The following is a 10120-nucleotide window of genomic DNA, read 5'->3' on the forward strand; positions in this document are numbered from 1 at the left end:
ACCTAAAGCTTTACCATTTGTAGATTTACAGCATGTAGGCAAGGGGAAACACTGTGATTAAAACATTATCAATTTAATGCCTAATAATGAGGAGAAACATATGGACTTCTCCTGCAACTATGAAAATATTTGGTGATAAAAAGGCAGTAGTGTAAGTTCCTGCCTGGTTGGATGGTAGACAATCCAGGACATTAAGTAATCATGCATATGAACAATTTTTTCACCTTCTTGGCTTTAGTTACTGTTGAAATGGAAGGTATAATAAAAATTATATTTTGATAAAATACCTTCTAGTCTGAACAGTTCTGTTTGAACTGTTCATCTCTCTATCATCCCTTGTAACCAAGATTAGTTTTGTTCAAGTAAGACAATTTACGTTTTCAGGGTAAGATATTCTGGTTGGTCTGTTCCCACATGGAAGAAGGGTAAAGGCTCAGGTAGACATTTGTGCCAGTAACACCTCATTTGGGAAAATGTCAGCTGGAGAAGTTTAGAAGTAGCTCTTAAGCAATGCTTACTTTGAATTCATTAGGTCCACAAAGCTAATTCAGTTGGATAAATAAGTACTTGAAAAAGCCATCACCTTTAGACCTATCTATAAATAATTGAGAGTACGATAAAATTCCAAATAAAAAGACTTGATAGTCATTGACAAAAAAATTTGCAAATGTGAGCAATCGACTGATCAATACAATTTTTCCAATATTCACAGAATTTTAGGGAAATAAGATCGATAGCATTGTTAGGAACAAGAAGGTTTCCTTGTTACAAGTAGGCACCCATAGATATAAGCCTGTATAAAGACTGCATCATTAACAACTTAAATTTAGAGGATACTACATGCATCAGCAGCACGTATACTCAAATTACAATACAGAGATTAACATGGCACTTGCAAAAGGATAATATGAAAATTTGAGAAGTATTCCATATTTTTCATTCTTCAGATGCAAGAAATGAAAAACAGTTATTAAAAGGTTGATTACAAAATTACAAGTGTAACAATACACGTAATTCATATAATTAAATTTAGTTTGACATCAGTGTATTAAATCTTCAGCTCAGAAAGGCGTTTACATAGCATAAAATTTACAAAACTTCAAATTAGACAACATTGTCATTTTATCCCAAAGAAAAATAAAGACCTAGAAAAAATAAGGAATCAAACTGTTTCTATATGGAATGCAATCGGAAAGGAAACATTAATTAACCTATATATTATAAAGTAATGTAGAATTCAAAGTATATCTAGGAGAAAATGAAATAAATTATGAACATTATGCAAACATAGAATATAGAATATTTTAAAATATACTTTTTCAGACAAGCACCAGAAATATTTTACTTTCTGTACTACTCATTTCAACAGGTAAGTTAAAATTATTTCTGATTAAAAAATCACAAACTCTGAAGAAATCATTATACATGTATACAAAAACTATTGAATACATTTTGACATCCAATGCAGGCAATTCATTTGGAAGAATTCCGCGGAATCCATGAATTTTTACAGTAAAATATTGGTGTTGCCGGGCACTGGTGGCTCATGCCTATAATCCTAGCTACACAGGAGGCTGAGATCTGAGAATCATTGTTCAAAGCCAGCCTGGAAAGGGAAGTCTGTGGTACTCTTTTCTCCAATAAACCACTAGAAAACTGGAAGTGGAGCTGTGGCTCAAGTGGTAGAGTGCTCACCTTGAGCTGAAGAACAGAGGGATAGCTCCCAGGCCCAGAGTTCAAGCCCCATGACAGACCAAAAAAAAAAAAAAAGATATTGCTCTTATTTGTTTGTGAAAATATTTTGTAGGGACACAAAAGATGGACTTGCATTTTTGAAATTTAAGAAACTTAACCCGAACATTAGGACTTAGTTGAACAATTTGTACAGCCCTCCACAACTTCATAGAGGGAATGACACATACTTATCCTTTTGGCAATATCAAATGCAGTTTCTTCTATGTTGTTCTTCAGGCCTGGTTTTATATAATGGTTCAACAGAAGGAGATCCAGCGTATCTTTGCTATCTCAATTCTCAGCAGCAAGATACAAGGGGGTCAAGAAGCCTTTAGTTTGGGCATTGGTATCTGTATCATGATGAAGTAAGAAAGAAGCCACTCTGGTATTATTCCACGTATATGCACTGTGCAGGGGTGTCCAGTCATCTACAATTATTGTATGTGCCGCTTGAGACACCAACTCATTGACAATGTCTAAGTGTCCACTGTAGGCTTCTCAATGAAGAGGGGTATACTCATCGTCATCCCTACTATTCACATGAGTGGCCATTTGGAAAGAAGTCTCCGCACTGTAATAAGCCGAATATTTTTGGCAGCCCAATGAAGAAATTTGCTTGGATCTTTCTCCATTTTTTTTCTTTAATTTATACCATTCCTTACTTTTTCATCTTGTTCCTCATATTCCTAAGAATTGCCTAACCAGAGACTTTGAGAGCCAGTGGGAATGAGGTATCCATGTATTTCCCTATTAGTTCACATTGGTTGAACTGGTCAGAAATATCCGGTGAATTTTCTGCATCTGTTTATTCACCATGATTTATTTTCTCTTTTTCCAATTTTACTATTCGAAATTATTCTAACCGGAGAGTAAGGAATTGTTAGAGAACAGAGGAAAGATGTTCCTCCGTATTCAAATGTACACACTGAAAATGAAGACCAGTGATGTCTTCATGTGCAGCTTATTCTAGGAATGAGAAAACAGGAAATAATGCCTTCTATATAAATGATTTGTTAAATGGCAGAGCAAAAAGTGAAATGATGCAACCAAAAATATAAAAGCAAAATAAATTAGGATAATTATGGAGCAATCATATTATTTATGAGAACCAAGAAAGTTAAAAAGAGAGAGACAGATGTGCAATGACCTATCTAGCCACAAAATCCATGCCTCTGATCAATTTATAGAGCAAACAAAATTTTATTTTTTAAAAAAGATGGAAATAGAATTTATGTATTTACTTGAAATTAGTAAATACATTTTTAGTAGCCTACATAAAGAGACATAACTTTGACCAAATTACAGACAATAAACTAAATCCTTGATAATTCTAGTAACAGATCTGACTGAAATCAATTGAATCACACTTTTCCTGTACAATGAAGGAATAGGAAGGTAGTCAAGCAGCAGAGAAGGCAGGGAGATTGTATCTGTGACAAAACTTTGTGGGAATTGGTATTGAGGATTTCTTACTGGTGATCCACTTGCAATGGAAGCATGATTCTGAACTATTGATTTAATCATTATATTCTACAAGAAGATAAATGAGAATTGATAGTTAGGACTACTAATACATTTTGACCTTCTCACTAAGCACGTTCAATCATCAAAATCACATGAAGACAATAGATAGGCCTCCTTTTTAGATGAAAGCAAGTGTCTTTAAAAAAAAAAAAAAAGGAATGTATGTAGTCAGGCAAAGGACTTCTATTTTACCAATGCCTCATACAATTTTCTAATGTTGGGTACCAATAAATAATGGATCTATCAGAAAGCTCTTAAAGCTAATATGTTCAATAGTGAGTTCTCTTACACTATATCATGGTATTGTTTGGGTATGGTCTGAAGAATAAATTTACATTACTAACTTGAATTTCTGACAGGACAATATCACCACTGTACATCTTGCTTCTATACTCTCATTTTTAAATTACTATCTAAGTATGTGCATTAGATAACTATTGAGGAAAAAATAGGAGCCACACTGATGGCTTATGTCTTTAATAGTAGTTAAACAGAAAGATGAAATCTGAGGATTGTGGTTTGAAAGCAGACCAAGAAAAAAAAGTCCATTAGAATCTGATTTGAAAGTAACCAGCAAAAGCTAAAAATGGAGCTGTGGAACAAGCAGTAAAATGCTAGTCTTGAGAAAACTGAAACAAAAAATAAATTCTGGGACAAAGCCAGGCCCTGAGTTCAAGCCCTAGTATTAACACCAAACAAATAAATTACTTAATAAGGTAATTAATTAATTAAAAATAAATTAAGTGATCACATGTGGAGAAGCAGGTAAAATGTAACATGCGTGGTGATGGTTTATGTATTATTTTGTAATAAGGCATATTATCATTTGTCCTAATCACTAAAATTTTATTTGAACTTTTTTGTACAATAAATCCTGAATTTAGCATGCATGTATATGTGTGTGTACATGTGCGAACATGTGTGTATGTGTATATGTGTGCATGTGCTATTGCAATGTTGCTTGCCAATGTGGACAGGGTGAAGCTGAAAAGAGCTAACTGTGTTGCAATGTTTTTATATATCAGTGTTCTGTCATGTCTTTTCAGTGGAACCACCCTTCTGTATATATTATTTGTCTAATAATAACGTCATCATAATCAAAGCATTTATAACATTAAGTTAGATAAAGAGAACGCTTTCAGCTCTTATTGTATGTTGGGTAAGAAGATACAGACATAATTAGGTAGTAAGTTATTTTGCTGTAAGTTGATTATCAGTACAAAATACGTATGTGACTTCTTAAATTGGTTATACTTTTAAGATACACTCATAGAGTGATTTGGACCGACTTGACCAAACAGGTATTACTCTCTGGTTATTCCTGTGAAACACAAGTTGGATAAACTCTTTCTGGATTTCTGTTGAAAATAACTTTCTTTGCAAGATCATATCTATTCTCACTAAGAGATAATCAAACCCATACTACGTTTGAATATCTCATCTTATTGTCTGAAAATAAGTATTGTGGATATGCTTGTTAGATATTCCTTTCAAAAACGAATAAACAAAAAGCATGGGTCATGTCCAGATTGTGGATGCATTTGAAGGTATTTTGTACATGCACAGGGATCTTTACTAATGGCTCTTTTGTGGGAGTAACTATGGCAACTTTAACAAAAAAGGCTTTTTGAATATCTTTTCCAATATACATAACATCCCAGAGCAAGTCTTGCAATTTCTGAAAATCCTTTGAATATTTTAGTATTATTTCATTTCATTGACTATAGAGCCAAAATTTCTGAAATAAATATTGTTAAGATCTGAAAATGTAAGTGGGTATATAGTCTTTTTTATGCGTCATTTTATGAAAACCCAGTTTTTATGAAAGTAAATGGAATAGAATAAAAGAATGTAAGTGACTTGGGTAAGCTAATTATTAGTATAACTTTGTTTTCTATTAATAGTCCATTGAATGTACATGATGCAGTTAAATTATTTCCTTTGTGTCTCTGTACTTCAGTTAGTTTTATAATCTTTATAGTTATGAGTGAGTTTTTGTATAAATAAAGGTCTTTTAAAACGATTAGGATTAACCTTGTTTTTGTGTCCTACTCCCAAGAAAATGAGTTATTTTTAAGTGTTACTAGTTTATCATTATCATTATCATTATCATAGGGAATCATTATCATTTTCATAGGGAATTTAAAAATGCAGTAGTATTGATGTCTTTTTAAACCAATTGTATTCACAAGTTGGAGAGTCTTTAATTCATACTTAGGTCTTGGTGTCTATGATTTTTAACCTCTCGTTCCTAACATTAATGATAGGTCAGACTGCATTTTTGGGTATATGAAAGGTAAAATATTTATCTGGGGTCAAAGTGATTTTTATATCAGTCTTTCTTTAATAACATTTTAAAGTAGTACATTTATCTCAAAATGTTGGGTATAAAAACCAATCAAAATACTTCTAATGGTAAATAATTTAGGTGAACTACAATGTGGAACTGATTGCTCCAAAAGACCTGCAGTCTGTTTACGTCAGGAATTGGGCAGGTCATTCTTTCAGTAAGACTGTATTAACTAGAGATGGGGTCACCAGGCAGTGCAGTGTTGAGTGAAGGGATAAAATATGATTTCTACTATTTTGAGCTAGAAATCAAGAATATTATAGTTTAGCAATTCCTTTCACCAGGGAGATATATGTGATTATGAACTTGGAGTTTTCATATTACAGTTACTTCTTTTCTTTTTTTTTGTTGTTGTTGGTCATGGGGCTTGAACTCTGGGCTTGGGTACTGTCCCTGCGCTCTTCCACTCAAAGCGAACACTCTACCACTTGGACCACAGTGCCACTCCCAGTTTACTAGTGGTTTATTAAAGATGAGAATCTCACAGTCTGTCCTGCCAGAGCTGGCTTTGAACCACAATCCTCAGATCTCAGCCTCTTGAGTAGCTGGCTTTGTAGGCATGAGCCACCAGTATCCGGCTTAGTTACCTATTTTCTAAGAAAGATAAAGTGAAATATTATTAGAGTGTGCACAATAATTTTGGGATATTTTCCTAGAATTAGTAGACTGAGTGCTGGTATTTAGTTACAAAATAGAATGAGGTTATTTGATATGGTGGGAATGGACCGCAGGCTAACAGTTACCGTGTGTGCAATGTTGTACTAGTAATTGCAACTCTGAAGACTTAATATCACCATCTTAGAATTAAAAATAGAAGTAGTTCCACTTTATGGGATTATTGTGAGGATTAAATTAGATACCAAATGTAAAGTACTTGGAAAAACAATCAGAGTTTGATACTTTCTACCTGTTATTTTATCATGTGATATATTCTAATATTTTTACTGCGATTTTTATATTGTGTCTATTTAGGATATGCAAAGTGATATATTCATATTAATTGCGTGGTTCACTTTTTTGTCATTATGAGGAAAATACCTGCAAAGAAAATTTCTGAGCAGGAAATTATCATATTGACTCATTGTTTAAGATCAGATGTCTCCATCGTTTTTTTGTTTTTTTTTGTTTTTTTGGGTCCGGTCATGGGGCCTGAACTCTGGGCCTGGGCGCTGTCCCTCAGCTCTTCAGCACAAGGCTAACGCTCTACCACTTGAGCCACAGCGCGACTTCTGGCTTTTTTTTCTTTTTGCTCATGTGGTATTGAGGAATCAAACCCAGGGCCTCTGGCATGCAAGGCATGCGATCTACCACTAAGCCACCTTCCGAGCCCCATCGTTTTTAATTATATTTTTATAAAATAGTTGTACAAAGGGTTTTCCATTCAACGAATCGGTTTATAATTACAATGGATCTTTACATAACTTTCTCACATCCTTCCAAACCTCACCCCACTTTCATTTTTTCTACTTTCATACTATCTGCATTGAATATTATGGCTTCACTCTCTACTTCCAGAAGTCTATTTAATCCTTCCCTTTGACTTCCCCTCACCTTTTCCAAGTGCTAGTCTCCTGGTACTCATTCTGTTGGATTAAAAGTTAAATTTTATAAGAAATTACAACTGTTAAATACTCCTCTGCAGTGCTGGGAAGGTGGTTCAGTGGTAGAGTGCTTGCCTTGCATGCCTGAGGCCCTGGGTTCAATTCCTCAGCACCACATAAGCAAAAAGAAAAAAGCCAGAAGTGGAGCTGTGGCTCAAGAGGTAGAGCACTAGCCTTGAGTTGAAGAGCTGAGGGACAGCACCTAGGCCCAGATTTCAGGCCCCATGACCGAACCCAAAAATAAATAAATAAATAAATAAATACTCCACTGCAAATAGCATGCTTTGATTAATACTGTTGTTTAACTTGCATAAAATTCTGGCTTCCAAATACACATCCTTGGTGTGTCTGGCTCTGACTTCGTTTACTTAACATAATTTTACATCTATCCATTTCTTTGCAAATGCTGTAACAGTCTTTATAATGGATGAGTGCAACCTAATTGTATATTTGTGCAACACTTTGTCGAACCATCCCTCTACTAAAGGTCGTCTGGGCTGTTTCCATAAGTCCTCTACGGTGAATAGTGCAGTAGTGAACATGATTGTGAGAGCGATTTTACTGTAACGTTTTGGAAGAATTCATAACTATTTTTATGTGAGCAATCCTCTAGCCAATTTTCCAGAATAAGCATATCCCTTTCTTCTTCTCCATCACAACGTTTATCAAGTCCTCAAAAACACACTACCCCCTACAGGTCTCAATCAGCTAAAACCACACTGTGCCCATATTCTTTGTTGTTGTTGTTGTTGTTGTTTTTTCTGTCCGGTTGAGGGGCCTGAACTCTGGGCCCCTCTGGTGCTGTCCCTCAGCTTTTCTGCTCAAGGCTAGCGATCTACCACTGGAGCCACAGCACCACTTCCAGCTTTCTTCTTTTTGCTTATGTGGTGCTGATGAATCAAACCCAGGGCCTCATGCATGCAAGGCAAAAGCTCTACCACTGAGCCACTTTACTAGCCCCAATGTGCCCATATTCTTTTAACACATTTTTTCATAATTTTACACATAATTTAGTGAGAATCTTCTATGTACTTTCCTAATGTGGGAATAAGGGATATGACAATAGAATAAAAGTAAGAGATATGGAATTTAATTAGCTATTATCATATTTAAAATAATTTTCAGCTCTAACTCATAGTCTCACTATTATTTTAATCTTTATTTGATTACTTCACATAACCGCTAAATTATAACATATGATTTAAATACAAAGGCAAAAATGTGTGGTTTTACTTTGACACTCATGTGTGAGGATGCACAATATGGGCAAATAAAGGGATAGGAATTAATAGTCATTATCCATTTTGTTAAATGGTTTTCTCAAACTGATTCTCACAATTCATATTTCATTCAACAACAAGAAACATGACAATTCCCTTTGCTTTGCTCCTCATTAAACTTGTTTCCATGTTATTTTATAATGAAGGATGATTTCATAAATCTACTGTAGATATAAAAATATGTTAAAATATTTCTATATGTATGCATTGATATAAATATACACACATATATTATAAAGGTTATAATGATAAATTATAACATCTGTAACTGTACAATTTACTAAATTATTAAAAAAAATGGATGGCTCAGGCCTGGAATCCTGGTTATTCAGGAGGCTGAGATCTGACGATCATGGTTTGAAGCCATCCTGGGCAGGAAAGCCCATGAGCCTCTTATCTCCAAACAACCAACAGAAAATCAGAATTGGAACTGTGGCTCAAAGTAGTAGAGTGATAGCCTTGAGAGAAAAGACTCAGAGATATCACCCAGGCTCTTAGATCAAGAACTAAAATCTCCCCCAAAAAAGTATTTAATTTACACCTGTGTAAGTAGAGTATTTCCTTCACCCAAATGCACATCCATGCTCATTTGCAAGGTAACTCTGTTATGTCTGGTGTACCACATAATATTATCACTTAAGTACAAAGCATTGCAACATGGGTAAACTCTATCTCTCTCATGCATTTTTCTCCACTCAAATATTCAAATCTTACAATTATTCCCATTATTTAAAATCATAGTTTTTTTCTTTAATACCCATAATATTAGAATTGAAATTGAGTGTCTTGTGTCTCCTAAATGGATCTTCTTAACACTTTGGCATGCCCCCAGTCCTAAATTATCCTGATTAACTATCAGATAGAATCTCGCTTCCAACTTGTGTATGATCGTGGGCTCAATCTACTTCATGTTATTCTTCCTGGAATTTAGAATAACAGGTGCCTGGCATTGTGTACAGATCTTTCTGTCCAGTCTGAGCTTTAAGCACTATCCTCACAACAGTAGACTCCCATGTAGTCAGAATTTTGATAAGCTTATCATAGCTTTTTAAAAAAAATATTTGCATTTCCTGCAGGTTCTTGAGTACTGAGTTAACTTGTTTTCTTGGGTTGTTTTTTTTCTTTTGAATGTGTGTGTTGAGTTGTTCTTCATTTTTCCTTTTGTTTCCTTCACTCAAGTTCTTACCTATAGTGCTGAGAAACCAATTTTTCCTCAAGATAGTCAAGGTGAACATTATTTATTCCAAAACAATTCCAGTAATATTTAAACACCTTCAGGAATTTCGAGAAGATGGTGGAGAAGAACCTGGTGGCTAAACAAGTTCTGGCGTAGAAAGCAGTTCTAGTGTTCCAGTGAACAGTCCTAGGCACACCAAGTGTGCCATCACAGTACAGAGAGTTTGACCAGAGAGGGAAAATCCAGGTAAAGAGACAGATCTGAGCATTTTCCAGCAGCCATGGCTGGGGCGGCTGGGGCAGCTGTGGCAGCTGTGGTGGTGTCCATAGCAACCAGGCCTACAACCCAGAGAGTCTGGGACAAATACGAGCAGATTTTACTCAACACCAGCAAGAACTGACAAGTAGCAGATATCTTCATCTTGCAGATAGCAGACCATAGTCTGCTAGGTTCC

At 35.0% G+C, this 10120-nt stretch overlaps 1 pseudogene; it reads left to right on the top strand.

The window, feature by feature from the left end:
• Positions 1–840: 840 nt before the first annotated feature.
• On the top strand, positions 841–937 carry LOC122096706 (annotated as a pseudogene).
• The last annotated feature ends 9183 nt before the right edge of the window (positions 938–10120 follow it).

Source organism: Dipodomys spectabilis, unplaced genomic scaffold (assembly GCF_019054845.1).
Source record: "Dipodomys spectabilis isolate Male_0828 unplaced genomic scaffold, ASM1905484v1 ptg000386l, whole genome shotgun sequence".
NCBI classification, from domain to species: domain Eukaryota; kingdom Metazoa; phylum Chordata; class Mammalia; order Rodentia; family Heteromyidae; genus Dipodomys; species Dipodomys spectabilis.